This window comes from Gavia stellata, chromosome 14, assembly GCF_030936135.1.
Source record: "Gavia stellata isolate bGavSte3 chromosome 14, bGavSte3.hap2, whole genome shotgun sequence".
In the NCBI taxonomy this organism is placed as follows: domain Eukaryota; kingdom Metazoa; phylum Chordata; class Aves; order Gaviiformes; family Gaviidae; genus Gavia; species Gavia stellata.
The window spans coordinates 18,492,421-18,508,719 of NC_082607.1; positions in this window are offsets into that span (position 1 = coordinate 18,492,421).

The following is a 16,299-nucleotide window of genomic DNA, read 5'->3' on the forward strand; positions in this document are numbered from 1 at the left end:
GTCTCCATCCTAGTCTCAGTTTACGTGCATAATGCATACGCATACCTATCAATTCCTTAAAATCACTGTGGTTGTTTACATTATTTAGCCTGCGCATTCAGCGACAGGAACGCCCTGGAAAAAATGTGTAATTCACAATTCCTGTTGTTTCTTTGCAAGTTTCTGCATAGACCACCCTGAAATCGAGTTTCTCTTTGTACCATGTCCCAGGACATGTTTCATTAGGACAGTTAGTTTATGCTGTTTACATAAGTATTTGGGGAAAAGCACATCTTGAAGAAATGAAAAGAAAACATCTTAAGAACTGGCTCTTAAGTAAAGAGAAATTATATTTTTGCCTATGTAATGTCTTGCAGTGCATAAATAAAAGAAGAATAAATTAGGTAAGGCCATCTGTGATTCTAACATACTGCTGCTAATACATAAAACTTTTCTGTCATTTTTTAACATTTGCTCTTTGAGACAACCCTGCCCTGAGCTTGCTTTATCAGAAATAAAATTCAGGTGGCGAGGAGAAATCATACGGAGTCACTTTTTCTTGGCTCTTCAGGTAAAAACACAGATGGGTTTTGATAGTCAAAAATATTTCCTGCCAATGTGATCAGTTTGTAGGGAACAAAAGAAAAAAGAAGTTTCCTCACTGAACGGCTTTGCAAAGGTGATGAAGGAAATGGCCCACAATACAACTCCTTTTCCAAAACGTGTATTAGTATCTGTATAAATATGAAGCAATGGAGATGTGTCTCCCCAGTTTATGTAGGCTGCAACCCAATTCTGAAAAAAAGTTGGGAAGTTTTAGTAATTCCAAAGCCAGCCTCTTTGAAAAACAAAGGATGGGAAGACGAAAAGAAGGACCAGGAACCAGAAAGGTGATAAAGTTTTCCAATCTAGCATCAAAATTGCTACATACATGAATGACAGAGTACTGACTTTTTACCTTCCTTTCTAGACCTTAGGTATTTATTTCCTTCTGTTCTACAGATTTCTAAAGACGCAAATTTAAGATTAAGAAGTTGGTCTAGTTCTTCAGAATGAAATCTCCTTTCAGCAATACTCTGGAAATCTAAATCTGTCTCTCCCTAAACAAAGCACAGCTGTAAAGATCCTGAGATGAATACAGAGTCGTTTAGGAAGTCCATTCGATCTTCCTTGGATTATATGCATCCTATGAAGCAGAAAGAAGGTCTTGAACTACTGGCCATACGTTACTTACTTAGGAAGGCCAGAAGTAACAAACCAAACCTATTTCTCATGAATCTTGAAGCCATTAAACAAACTTCACCATGAACTGAATATAAAAATAAATTATTTTAAGTCAGAACAGTCCTCTCTCAAAAGTTTGTCTCAAATATCTGTGACTTAGTCCTAGTAGGTGGAATAATTCTTCAGCCATATAGATCAGTCATGAACTATTCTGAGCCTAGAGTAAAGAGTAAATTTTCCTTCCCAGGAGACATGGTTGTTCTGGTTTCTTTTCTCTCTGGATAGACTTTAACATTTGCTTTTCATTAACACAAGAATTGGATACCACGGGTTGAACATGGAAATAGTTCAAAACCAAAAAAAGTAAAAGGTCTAGAATGAAGTTGATGTGGTAGTCACAGAAACATAAACCAAGATAGCTGACCAGTCTAGATTCCAGGTTTTAAGATACTCCCGTAGTCAAGTAAATATTGCCCTGCTATTAGCAGACAAAGATGACACATTAATAATAATGCTTCTGCTAGGAATGCTATGGAATTGCCTATTGTACTCATTAACATACAGTCGTCATAAAAGGTTGGTAGCCTCATCAAGGGAAGACTTAAAAAGATAACCAGTGGAGGTGGACATTCAATCCTACCCTCATCTCTTCAGCCACTGCTGAGATAAATGAGCCAAAGTTGATGAACTCAATAGTGGAAAATTGTTGCTAGATATCAAGTGGACTATCTGGTATATATGGTAATTTCAGACACGCATGGGATGCTCCCTAGTGAGTTGGGGTTAGGGAAATACAGAAGTTCTGCTTGGAGTACCATGCAGATATTACATATTAGTCCATGAGAAAGATACATAGGAAGGTGTGACACTTCAGGTATATTATATGCATGCTCTGACAGAACTACGAGCAGATTCCAAGGTGAGATGAGACCCATTGGATAATGAGAGCGTTTCTTTTAGAGGAACTACCCCAGTAGAAGGAACAGATACAGAAACAGATTTTCCCAAGAATCAGAACAAAGATTTTTATAACTGGCAACAAGAGCCTTTAAGCACATCAAACCTAAACGTATCAAATACCAGAAGTGCTTTGAGAAAAAAAAAAACCCAAAAACTGACCCTCAGGTTTCTCAACCAAGTATGCTAAACTGGCTTAGAAGAAAGCGATAGGTAAAATATTGCTAGATACGCTGGTGCCAAATGGAATTTTCTTGAGTGAAAACACATGCAGGTTTATGTAGTATTGCAGCTCCCTGTAATAAAGATTTTCTCTGTAAGTAGCAAAGGATAGTATCTCTAGTGCACAGTTGCAGTACTAGTCAATGCAGCAGTGATGCTAAGGACTTGCTTGACACCTTTTGGCTAGCTCAAGTTCAGAAAAGCCTCCTGAGTGCTTCATTGTCTTTGCTTTACCTGGTAACGAAGTTATGCTGAAGCACTGGTTTTAAATTATTCTCGTGCCTCCTGTGGGAATAGAGATCATTGCCTGCATTGCAACAATCTCTTTTGAGACCTGAGACACAGCTGCTGGTCTCACTGCTGAGTAGGATCTTTTCAACCCACCTGGGGTAGGATATCACCACACTTACCAGAGTTTTGTCAGCCTGTGCTTCCGAGAATAATGCTGAAACTTTCTTTTTGCCTCTTACTCTTTGAGTCAGATGAAGTCCTCAAAAACTTCTCTGAAATTTTGGGGAATTTTCCTGGTTTACAGACCTGCTTCCTGGACAACTGTAAGATAGGATAAGATACTTCCCTAAACAATTTAAGTGGTTGTTTGGTGTGCCATTTATGGAAATTACTCCTTCATACAGTTAACAGGCTTCAAAACACAGAGGCATGAAATCAGCCAGATCCCAGTGCTGACTGCTTTCTAACATTGTTTGTTTGAAATACAAAGGTTGACTTGTTTGTTTTGGTCTTTTCAACAGACTAAGAGAAAACTATTTCAAAAAGGAGATGACATATTTACAGTAAGTCCCTTAATAGTGGTAGGAAACTGTCCAAATACGAAGGGCATTGAGATCCCAGCTGGAAAGTGACAGAAGGGACCAAGTAGCATTGATAACATTGCCCTGCCCCTTATGTAACAGGCAACAAAATTAAAAGGACATTTGAGACATTGTCAAACTCCAGAAGGATGCTGTTGAGGAAATTCTTATTGTGTACATCAACATGGGATCCCAACTGTACTCCAAAAGTTTAAATTATTTTAAAAATCCAGTTATTTATACTTGATAAAACTAATGAGACCGATCCATCATTCAGAGTTGTGTACAGTGGTCTTGGAATAGTGCCGTTTTATAAAATGATACCTTACATCAGTCTGATGTAGGTGCATGTGAGGTGTGGATACAAAACATGATCAAAACAGAGCAACAGAAGTCTAGCTGTACCCCGCGTGTATTCACTTTGACGAGGCACAGTTCATTACACAAACTGAAATGTAAGGGAGAAGCAGGATCAATTTTTTATAGTTATATTATGTCATTATGTATTTTTCTAGTTATGTTCCTACTGAACAGAAAATTCATACATTCCACTGAAGTGACACACAGGCACAGTCTTGCCCTTAGTCTAGGAGTATTCAAATTTGTAAAACATTAGGAAGGAGAAAGTGAGGTATGAAACACCAGTCAGAAGTTTTTACTTTCTGGACCAAAAGAAGGGTCCAGAAAGTAGGCAAAGTTGCTCTTCTATTTCCCTCTCACTGAGAAGAGCTGAATTTCATGAAGCTAGGCTAAATACACGTAGATATAGAAAACCATATACGAAATTGCATTCCCGTATTATGACCAGCTCCTGGCAAGAACAGGTTTTGCCCCAGATTTTTTACCAGAAACTGTGCATCATATAGTAGAGATAAGAGAAAAGTAAGTAATTGTGATTTCTGATGGGATATCACTTTTCAGAAATTGTACTCCCAGAACCAAGAAAATGACTAAAGAAAAGTTGGTATTTTTGAAAAAGAAATTAAAACTGATGTATTTTGGTAGTCATATTGGTGAAAAATGTACCGGAAATAGATTTGTTTACAAAACAGTTTCTACCATGCAAAAGACTAAAGAAAGCAACGCTGCCTTATGCCCTGTTTGCAGGCTATGAGGAAATAATACAAACATATGATATTGACTCTCTCTCCAAGGCTTTCCATCATTGCATGATGCCTGTCTCCTTTCTCACTTTTTAAATTTTCAAAGAAATTACTTTCATAGTTTTTACAGTGTCATCTCTCACATTCAGAAAGAACTCCTGTAAATAACTGCAAATCTTTCAAAAGTCACCTCTAAACTGTCTTCTTCCAACATACCTACCAAAAACCTGACAATAGTGAGGCTGTTCGTGTGCTGTGACCACTGCCTAGCATGTTGACCAAAACTGCAAACTTGTCTCCTGATAATTTCCCATCTGTGGATCAATCGATTATTCTAAACTTATGGAGTAAAAAAAAAATATGCACCTTTTCCACAAATATGTCTCCCTCGCTAATATGCAGTAGAGAGAACAGAAAAGTGTTGCAAATTTAATGGCTGGAGAGGGGTGTTACTGACTTATTTTCCTACCACATGAACACAAGGTGGTGCTGATGCTCCTGTCACCAGTACTGATTCTCCACTTCCCCAGTAAGCCTTACTTGGGTGATGGTAGCTGATGTGTAGCTGGTGTGCCAGATATTTCATTTTCCTTAAATTAATTATAAGAAATAATATCCATTAAGATGAAATATTTTGTTTAAAATTAAACTCTTGGTTTTGTTTTTATAAACTGAAAAAAATCAATTTCCAATTGACATAGATAAATGTTTTTCTCATTGTTTTGGTTTGAACCCCAGAACCCTCCAAACAGGCCAGCTGTATTCCCAGCTTCCCTTCAAGATCCGGGGGGGGGAAAAAAAAAAAAAATTCTAAGTCAGGAAAGAAAAGGGAAAAAGCCTTAAGAGCATCCATATTTTTTCAGTTCTTAAGAAAGAATTAAAAAAAAAAACCCACACATGAAATGAACATGTGAAATATATAAATAACTATACTCCCAAATAATTGAAAAGAGCTGGAGATGGGAAAAGATCAGTTTAAATGCTTTCCTGCTCTTAGAGGGAGGTCCTTTGGTACTGCAGAAAGGTGCATCTGAACTAGAAGATTTGAAAAACCTTTTACTAAGAAAGATGACTATTAAAAATAATTGTTGAAAAATATTCAGTGAAAATGTTTATTCTGGCATATGAATCCATGCTAAAAGAGGTTTGAGAATATCAGCTTGTCCATTAGAGTGGAACTAAGGTAAAGCACTTTTGAAGAGAGATTAAACTTCCAAATAGCAGGGATCGTTTCTTTCCTAAATAAAATAGTAATAAAACTTCTCATTGCATTGAAAGCAGACATTGAAGAAGATAAGGAACCTAAAAAACAAAGGCATGTTTCGTAGAGTATTTTGGATCCATTGTTTCATCAACCTCATGGTTAGCCTACAGTGCAGTTTATTGCATAGGAAGGAAATCATAATAAGGATTTTTTTTCAAATAGAGTGTATAAAGACATAAACTCCCTTCTTCCACATTTCTCTTCTGGTTCATCAGATAATTACATAATTATTCTGTTAGAGAGAAATTCTGACTCTCAGTGCACCACAATATTTTTTGAGGCGTTTGAAAGTGGACATACTTTATGAAGGATCATCTACCCAACCTGCTTCTCCCTTTTCCTGTTCCCTTTTATTACGTAATACTCCTCTATGTTCCTGCTGCTTTTCTTCTTTCTTGTATTTTTGCTGATCTCTGTTGCTCATGTATTTACTTTTCCCTTAGGAAAATAGACAAAACCAAGACCTAAATATCTTAATCTCTTCAGCTTAATTAGAGATGAAAGTAACTCTGGCCTCATTAAGAAATGTCCTAAAGCAACAGGTAAAATGGAATCAGACGAGTTTGAAATCTCATCCAGAGATCAGCTTGCCAGACAGTCCTAGTTGTTAAAGAAGCCTGGGATATAGCTACTGTAGGAAAGAGAAAAACTGAATGCTTAGTATAAATATCAGTGAAGAGATGACTAATTAGAGATAATTATACACAGATTTCTTGCATTAAAAGTACTTTAAAACATAAACATTCAAATTTTACTTAGGCTCCCAAGTGCTTCCTAGGAGGCAAGCTTGCAAAAAATGTCTTTTAAATGATGTCAAATGCTTTTAAACCAAATGATTTTTTAAGAGGCATCTCACTGAAAACTGTGATGCCTTGAATTTTCTTGTTCACCTTCAGTTAAGTAAGAAACTGCAATAAAATTTATGGCCTAAGGTAGTATCTTAGTTGCCCTAATACAAAGGTAATCAAGAGTCATGCAGTCATGCAGTACTGATTGCTACCATTTACCAGCAACTTCAAAACCTGTACCCAAAATTCACTTGATAGGAAGACACTGAACTGTCTTCAGAACCGAGGTCAAAACTGTCAGAACGTTGATAAGGGACATAAAAGAGGATGCTGTGCTAAAAAGATATCATCTATGCGTTAAACATGCCCCCCCCCCGAAACTTAGGACACAATCTATAAAAGGGCAAATTTCTGGATATTTATAGAAAATTCTGAAAGTCACTGTAGAAAATGGTCTTAGATATCTTCATCCTTTAGTACTACTTACACTGGAGCAAATAGAGAATTTCAAATATTTACAATGGAACTCCGTTTTTTCTTTCAGTTTTATATTTGTTATTAAAATCTATCACAAGACTCCCACAAAATCTTCAGATCAATAATATACTGTGAAACTGGTTAATGTACTTTTTTTGAGATAATAGCTTAAGACACCGCAATTCAAAGCACACACGTTTTTGAGGTTTTGCATAGTTATCATGCAGGCATTCAGAAAAATCTGTATATATTTATTTATTCAAGAATCATTGAGAAGAAGTGTCAGTTTTTCATTGTCTAAAATATTGTCAATTCATACTGTTCATTTTGGAGAAACAGGAACACACAGCATTTCATCCATTCATCCATGTAGTTACCTGTCAGATTCTTTATCTTATTATTGCACATTCATATCAGAAGAACATTTAATGTCTTTATTAACAACCTGAACAACGGGCAAGAGTGCACACTCAGCAGGTTTGTGGGTAATACCAAGTTGCAGTGAGTGGTCCATGCACAGACCAGGGCTCACGGGAACCTTACGAAGTTCAATAAAGGATAACACAAAGTCCTGGATGCGAATGCAATAGTGTCATGCACCTGTACAGTACAGGGCCAAGGCAGAGAAAGGATCCTGATGAGCAAATTGGATGAGAGTTAGTAAAGGACAACAGCAGGCCAGACTGTATCCAGCAGGTAGAGGGAAGTCATCTTGTGCCTTTCTGCAGGGCTTCTGACACCACATCTGACATACGGTTTTGAGCTTCCCAGTACAAGACAGACATCGAGCTTCTGGAGTGAGTTCAGCGAGATGGGACAGGACAAGAGGCAACAGACACATCGGAATGTGAGAAATTCCAACTAGATACTAAGAGAAATGTTTTCACCATGGGGCCATCAAATATTAGAACAGGTTTCCTGGAGAGGTTATGGGTTCTCCATCTTTGGGAATATTCAAACACGAAAGGACCAGACCTCAAGTGGGGGTTAGACCAAAAACTTCTTGAGGTCCCTTCCAACTTAAGTTATTTTATGATTCTACGATCGATCACCTCTTCCATTACACCAAAAGAAAACAAGGTAAAAATACTTGCCTATAAAACCTTCACAATCACTATATTTATAACAAACTATTCTGGGCAGCTTTAAAACAAAACAAAACCTTTCAATTGATTCAACCCATTCTTCCAATGAGATAATAGCTTGAATAGCCACAGAAAATACAAAAATTTTTTCAGCACTTCACATGCACTTCAAAAAGTGGAGTTTATCTCATCATTACCCTTCCAGGGAATTACTGTCTTCTAGTTAGGGTCATCGCTATCAGCATATATTGAAAGAGATCAGCCACTCTGAGTAGGTAAAGAATTAAAATATGTAACTGTTCATAACAATAATGAGTGTTTAATCACTGTGAAGTTTTAAAAGGAGCAGTTCCTTAAGGATACAAATCTCAGTTTTTATAACTAGAATTGGTACTTTGGTACTAGCCATGTCAACAGTTTGAAGCTAATAATAGTACGTATACACGGTTAATATTCTCACTATTTATCCTATTTTTACTTGCTCACCATCAGAACACTCTGGCAGTGATGATGGGGATAGAGAGTCAACTAAAGCAAAGAGCGTGAACACCCACAATCATAGAAAACACACTGCAATGAAAATAGGTACTTCAGGAGGCTATACGAATGTCAGGAAAAAGCAATGAATTTGCAAGATTTGTCATGCCAGTAAAAAGTGAAATAAGAATAATATTGTGGCTACATTTGTTCTGTAACTGGTTTTTAAGCAGAAAAGAAATTTTTTAGAGGCAGTCTTCAAGACAGAATGGAATTGGACAGCTATTACTTATCAGGCGGACAATATTAATCTGTAATTGGAAGGTGTCCGAGTCTCACAGTGTTATAGCATATAAACAATTATGGAAATATTCTGATAATTATTAATGCAGTTTGGGGGTGCCAGGTGCAGAAGACCGGCTCCCCCATTCCTGAGTACATTTTTGACTAAAAGTAATGTGATGAAAGTGTTAGTATTCAAGGCTGCTAGTTCTTCTCTGCTAATTTACATTTATATTCTTAATGTCTAGATTGAGCCTAGGGAAATTTAAAACTCTATTTCATTAATGCTAACTTCTACAGAAATCCCAATATGCACAGAAGTTCCTAGATTGCAAGGCTAGTTAGATGAGAATGCAGAAGCTAAACATAATTGCTGGGTGGTTATGATAGTTAAATATGTACTGCCAGTTTTGACTTTTGAAATCCCTATAGACATAAACCCCCTGTTCTAAAAGTTAAAAATATGAAGTAACAGAGCAATGGATTAAAAAATCTTTGAAACAAGTGCTTTGAGTTTCAACTCTTGTTTGCAGGTATGTTTTATACTGTTACAGCATAACAACATGGTGTTTGGCTTTTTCAGGAGAAGTTTCTGTGAAGAGTTAGGTAATTTACTCTCTTTTTTTCGCATTTGAATGGATGGCAAATTACAAATACAGGTGCAGCCATTTTAGCAGTCCAGATTGAGTCATGTTCTGGCAGGCTTTTGTGCAGTGCTGCAGTTTTACAATGCCAATGCAGCATTAATGTGCACCCACTTACTGGCTGTCATTGGCTCTGTGCAGAAGGTTCTGATGCAACTTCTTCTTTAAAAATAACCCATTTAGAGATCTGGATGCAGAAATCTTGGTTACCTGCAGAAATCCCTGCATACATATATAAAAGCCAAACATGCCTCTCAGTGCCTGAGGTTTATCTAAACTGGCCATGTAACCTTTTTTCCTGCAAAGCTGAACACCACCTGGTTTTGTACCAATCAAAATGAGGAATAGAGAACAGAGTAAAGGCATACTGAATCTGCACATCTGATTGGGCAATAATTGGCTCAGGATAAATAAGACTTGCTAATTTTGTTATACAGTGATTTAGTGCCTTAGGCCTGCCTGCAATTTCTGCCAGGCACATTCCTTCAGAACTTCCTCAACCCTATGGAACCTACGTAATGCATATCCATTGAAAAATAAATAAAGCATGCTTGCTTTAAGTGATCAGAAAGTTTTGCTTTGGTCTACTTCGTATCCATCTTGCACCCATAAGACTGCACCAGTGTAAGGCTGTAGAGAATCAGACCCAGAATAAATAAATAAAAAGTGATTATAAAATATGCATGGCCTATTTATGTAAAACCATATTTTCTGCAAGGTAATCTTTTATGGAGTTTATAGTACAGTATATCACCAAAGAGAGAAACTGGAGAAAAGGTTAATAGCTGGACTAATTATAAATCCAGATATATATAATTCAGCCTTCTAAACAGCATCATGCCCTTGCGGTTTAAGTAAGAAGTTATAAGGGAAATACTCTTTTGGAACCTATTGGTCTTTTCTGTAATATTTATGAGTATACTAGCATTTAATTCATTATTTATAGGTTTCTGACATGCATCTCATTTGTTTGATATATGGTATTTATCAGTAATACTTTGTAGACAAGCAAGTACTTCAAGAAAGCAGAATATAATGTAAGTCTGCAATAGCCTTTGGGAAAACGTATTAAGCATGTAAACCTGACTAAATAATGTGTGGAGATATGGGACAGTATGTTAAACTTACAATTTTGTTTACAACTGAGGTAAATTTTAATGTTTGTTTTATTCATTGTAACTGCAAAATCTTTACTTTTAATTTTCACTATACAGCAATGGATAAGAAACACAATCATTCTCACGTGAACGAGAATTAAAATACCACAGTGTTCCCTCATGCTCCTTTAACCTAAGGCTTCTTTATGTTGTTTGTATATTGGATGGGAAGAGGATAATCAGTTTAAAACAACCCAGCGTAATATTTGGTATAAAAACTAATGACTGGCTGAAAGGCCTGTTTATAAATGAGTGAATTATGTGCAATTTAGCTGTTAACAAACTGATAAGCACACATATATATACATATAATAGGAACCTGTAATGTAGTGTAGAATTATTACTACACATCTTATGGTCTACAAATGGAATGTACATACAGTCAAGCAGCTCAAACAGCTTTGAATTGTAGAATTTGGGATGATGGGACCGTAAGCCTATATACTATTTAAAAGAGACTAATATCTGTCTCTGGAAATGCATAGGAAAGTTTTCTGGTGTGAGAACAAATCAGATATGTCGATCTAAGTAGAAACATGTAGAAATTCTATGAATCATGAGTAGAAATAATAATGAGATATGGGCCCAGCTGAAAGGTAAATGGAAAAGTGCAGTAATACTCCTTGAAACTGTGCTTTGCAATACAACATAGCTAAACAGTATGTATCTGACCAGATTTTTACAGCCCAAGATTATATTTCTGGTGTTTAAATGCATTATTTTCTTTCCTCTTTCACAGATCTTGCATTACTATAACTGCCACAATTCTCAATTATTTGATAATTTTACCTAAGTTGTCACAAAAAGGTAATAAATTTTTTTTTAAGACCTCATCAGAGATAATTATCCTTTTGCTAGATAACCTATCAAATGCAGAAAGAGCTTCTGTTCTATAAAACTCTCAGTGGTCATGGAGAACAAAGAATTACAGGCATTTATTTATTCGGAAAACTAGTAGAAGTGACAACTAGTCGAGCCTCTCAGTAACTACAACTAAGTACAATGGCTTTCAGCCTTTTTGGAGCAAGATTCACTGCTGACATTCTTCCTGAATCCTATTCCCTCAGTCCTTGCTGGAGATTAAAGGCAGGAGGACCAGAACTGTTTGGGATGCAAGATGCAAGGGTCAAAGGAGTTACTGCAGGGAATTCTGCTGGAATCAATCTTGGCAAAGGGGAAATAGAAAAAAAAGTCTGACCTGCCCCGCAGCTACTGCTTTCTTCCTGACTGATGATGAGGGAATAATGCCAAAATAAGTAAAGCTGCATATGTCACTGTTTGGGAATCACTAACCTAGGAAACAAGCACCGAGTTAGGTCTCTGCAGATTAGGTTCTACTCCCAGTCTGGCAACTAGACCATATTTCAGACCTCATTTTTTCATCTGTTAGAACAACACTGACCTTTACAAAGAACATTAGTCTCTATTAATGAAAAGTATGTTGTGAGAGTGAGAAAAGGCTTTATTGTTATTGTGTGGAAAAACAGAAGAGAAAAAGGTAATAATTAATCATTTTACAAATTTAGAAAATAATATTTTTTATATTTAGCTGTATGAAGATACGTATATAATGTTTACTGGGCAGATTCGTTTGAACCAATATACTATTCTTTTTAAAAGCAATTGACAGCAATCTGTTGTCAATAAATTTAAATTTTTACTTTCAAATGTGACTGGAAAAAAACTCAAAAAAACCAATCAAACAAAATCAAACTTTGCCCCAGTTGATAATCTCACACAGGTCTCCTATAAAAACAAGCACTAAATCTTTAACTCATTACCTCTTTCCTTGTTAGAGGCTAAATGATACTTCTTTCCATTGTAGGAGGAATGAAGAGTATGCATTTTCTGAGCTGCTGAAGCTTATTATTGAAATTAAGCTTTATGACACCACTGTTTTCCATACTTGGACCCAGTCTATTGGATTTGTGTGGCTGCTTCCAGAAATAAGAAGGGCAAATGTCAATGCGTTTTCAAAAGCAAAGGCAAGGAAGAGGTTGTTAAATGGGCTGAGTTAAGCAATCTCCTAGAAAGGACACCTACTAAAAGGAGTCTGGCGGAAGAGTCTGTCCTAATGTGCTCCTCCATTTCTGTGACAGTACAGTCCAAACTCAAAGTCCTTTCCTTTTACATTTAATACCTTTGCATCTCTGTGGTTTTTAGTAAGATTGATTCCTTTAAAAAGGCTGGATGGCAAGGCACATATCAACACCTTCACTCATCTTTAAATAAAAGAAATGTGTACTTCTGTGTTTATGAAGTAGTGAGGAAGTACTGCCTCTATTTTCCAAAGAATTCTTGTCAATTTTCCTTTCCACATGTTATAAACCATATTGATGTGAATGCCTTCTGAAGTTACTCAGTCAAAAAAGTAATTCATTTCAGTAGAACGATTTCTGAGGCACATCACTGCCCTGTAGACTTTCATCAGATTCCTTTCTTCACTTGAAAAATGAGTACATTTCTAAACTGCAATTTTAAATATTGAATAAGGCTACTGATATCAATAAGTTTGATTATTCAAGACATGAGCTTACAAAGTGTTGAACACTATTATTACCAAGGTACAAAGCAAGAGTGTGCAGCCTTTTCTATGTAGCATGCAGCACTTCAGAGGACTGGACCCGAAAGAAAGAGGATTAACAGTTCATAAGAATTAATGTAGAGAGATGGAAGCCAAGATATTACATAAGCCCAATATCTGGCCTTTTAGATTATTTAGATATCTTAATTTAGAAAGATATTTTTAATTTATATTAAAAATGCATTCAAGCATAGGTCAATAGACTTTTTTCAGTTTAGTCATGTATCACATCTATTTCATAGTGTTCATATTCCCTTGGATCAAGGAGTTGGCAGCTCTGGATATTTAACACTTCATTAACACGCAGTATCAGCGTATAATAACAACAGGTTATGCTGACAACAATATGCACTTTGTAATTTGACAACATTCATTTAGAATTAGCAACAGAGGGAGAGCTAGGAAGTAATTATATTACAAATGGCATGGCAGTGAAAACCAGATTTTTTTTCTGCTTTATTAATAAACTTAACGTATATACTTTAAGGTGCTGAAGAGCTTATACATTAGCTTCATATTTTCAGATGACTGCAGTGGGAGTAGAAGACAACTGAAATTAGCTGTATGATTACAACCCTAGGTGTCTGTGTGGTTTGTCAGTATTTTACTGTGTGCTAATTCTAGAGAAAAAAAAAATAGTTTGGTTCTGCATCCAGTCAGTTTTTCAGTCAAGTTTTTCTCTTTCCAAGTCAAGTGAAATTCTGATGGGAAGTGGGCACATATTTATCTTTCTGCCATGTACTTATCATCTCGGAACATTAATGTTTCCACTAAAAAAAAAATACGCCATATTTGTCGAGCACTTTGATAAATGACAAAACGCACTTGTTTGTGAATTAGGATCTCTGTTCTGTAAGTTGGTTTTAACATACTTGATACGTGCTTTGATTCTTACAGCTCTTTATCTTGCTTCTTGATTTCAGTAGAGTTTTCTTCTTCAAGGAGTACATGCTTTCAGATGGACGTTTTGCTGTTTTGCCTAGGGTATTCTGATTCATCTTATTCTAGGGTGTTTTCCTATTCAGCTAGTTGTCATGAATTGAAAATTTATTTTCTTTTCATCAAGAGCTTTCTCTTTCCATGAGGTATAATTTTATTTACTTTTTCCCTTTTCTTTTTCCCTTTCTTTCTAGTTCTTTTTGATAATTCATTTAAAGGGAGCAACATTTTATTTAATGCTGTTGTAAACCATTACTGAATATATTACTACAGTGTAAATTATTTTTCTTTCATGAAACACTAGAATAACTGTAATCATACAAATTCTGTCAAGTCAATGGAATAACTGGATTGAATGAGAGAAAACAATATCCTTTTATTTCACTAATCTAGATCCTACAAATTAGATAACAACACATCAGTAAGCACTGATGAGCCTAGTTTGCAGGTGAGTAATTAAGGGCCAACAGAGAGTAGATAAATCTCTGAAAACCTCATCTTGAATTGTTTGCCCGGGCTGTTTATGCTGGACAATATTTGGAACCAGATGTTCCATGGATTACAGTAACACCGGTTTTAGTAAACCTCCCTTCCTCGCTGTCCTTCAGAATATTTTGCATTACAGTTTCCAGATACTTAACAGAAATCAGTAATTGCTTTGCTCAGCTTCAGAGGCTGACATTTCACGTGTAAGATCAAAATACATTTTAGGACACAGTGAAATACTCAAAACTATTTTTCCTCTGAGGTGGTATTAGTATTGCAGCCTTTAATCAGCAGCATCTCAACCCGTTATTCTGTCTTCTGTAATTTGTAATATAAAATGTATCATACACACATATGCTTCACCTATAAGGAATTATTTTCCACACTGAAAGGATAACAAAGAAGGAAATGTTCCACAAATATGATAAAATTCCCAATTTACATTGGAAAATATACCAGTTCAAAATCTAGTGTGTTGGGTAGAGGTAAAAGATTAGAGTTCTCTTTCTCCAGTCCCCAGAAGAAAGTGTATTTTTTTCCCCAAGCTGCACCAGTGAGCTTAAAGGAGTCATTCATAACTGCTTTATACAGAAAAAACTAAATTGATCAAGTTGGGAAAAGGAGAAAAACTCTGTGGTTAAATAAAGGTTTAATGTATTTGCATGATAACTATACTTTAAGATTTTAAAATGCAAACATAAGATCTTGATTTGCATTTCAGATCAGTAACATGTCAAGCACGGCTTTAAAATCAGTTGATGATATATATGTATTTTTAATGAAAGTATGTTACAAAAAGATGTGGAAAAGCTTAATGATCAGAATAACAGAAAAGATGAAGTTTAAGCAAAATTTTCTTTGGCCCATTTTACCTGTACACTACCACACACACATGAACTGAGAGATGAAAATTCCAAGCAATTAAATATAAAAATGGGAGGACCATATCTTACAAAATGGGGATATTGTAAAAAGATAGCAGGAAATAAGATCATTTACAGTGAATACTAGAACACACAAAGAATAAAATATAACTAACAGAAAATACAGTTTTGATAAGTGTTTTTAAAATAGGATCCATAAAGGGATAGCAAGATAACTATTCATGTAAGAATAGCTGTCTCAAAGGTCTGTGATGGAAGAGTAGTTACAGATGCTTTTCAACAAGCATCCAGCTTTCACCAGCCTTGTAAGACAGGACCCTTACAAATGTGACAGCTACTACACTTTATATCACGTTAACAATAAAGAATTAAAAGGAAAAATTAAGACCATTGTTTCCTTATGCATTGTTAGAAGAACAGCGTTCTCAAGTTAAAATGGTGCTAATATGCATGACTGAGACCCTTAATAATAATTTTATTTCTTATATAATATTATTCTGTCCCAAAGTATTGCCCATTTCTTTCGTACTTTAGATATGCTGATCTTTAAACTTTCACTAAATTCTAAACCTTCATATACAGGAATAGCAGGAATTCTTTGGAACTATTAAGCTTTATGTAGAGTTGCTCTAATTTATGTATCTGAGCCACTCTGAAAAATGGTTCCTTAAATGACACTGTGGCATTTTATGTCTTACCACAATGATTCCAGATTACACTCCTTTACTGTAAAAAAAAGGTGCCTGTTTATGAGGGCCGAAATTATTTTTGAGGTCCAAAGATCAAGCTCTCAAAACAACATAATCTAGTCAAAGATTGTTGAGCAAAATGATGTAATTTATTCTTTTATAATCCCAGTGTTTTAAAATATATCACCAAATTAATCTACCCTTAAGAAGCACTATTAAGAAGGAAATACTTTATTAAAAAAAAGT